We start from the raw sequence: 661 nt of genomic DNA on the forward strand, positions 1-661 counted from the left end.
GTTTTTGTTGTTGTTGTTTGGCTCGCAACTTCCGCTTTGCCGTGTTGTTTCCAAAGTGCGCGTCTTATTATTTCTTTCCCATACATACGTGTTGCATTTCCTTCGTGTCTTCCGGTGTGTGAAGGAAAAATATAATAACAGACAAGAACAAGAGAAGCAATATATTTTTGTATTTCTGTACATATTTATTTATTTGTTTATTTATTTATATATTCAAACTGTTACTAATTTGCTTCTGCAACGTATACTCCTTTTAGCGCACTTGATGTATGGACCCCACGCGCCTGCACATTCTTGTACGCATAGAGGAGAAACGAAATTTTAAAAAAAAAAAGTAAATATATATGTGGGCACAAATGCAGTTATCCGATTTATTCTTGTTCTTTAACGATAGTAATCTTTATTATTATCATAATCATTATTATTTTTATTACAACTACCGATAGAACGGGGGTGTGAGAACATCATCCTATCCCTTATCATTTCTGTCAATGTTTTTTTTAGTAAGTGACAACAACAAAAAAAAAAAAAAGAGTGCATCGTCAGCTCAGTACAGGCGCTTGTTCTTCTCTTTGTTGTTGTTGTCATTTTGGCTCATTGTTATATTTCGTTTTGTTTTGTTTTTGTTCCGTTTTCTTTTTCTTATTTCATTTTTTTTTTT

This window comes from Trypanosoma equiperdum (assembly GCF_001457755.1).
Source record: "Trypanosoma equiperdum strain OVI genome assembly, contig: ctg_381, whole genome shotgun sequence".
Taxonomy (NCBI): Eukaryota; Euglenozoa; class Kinetoplastea; order Trypanosomatida; family Trypanosomatidae; genus Trypanosoma; species Trypanosoma equiperdum.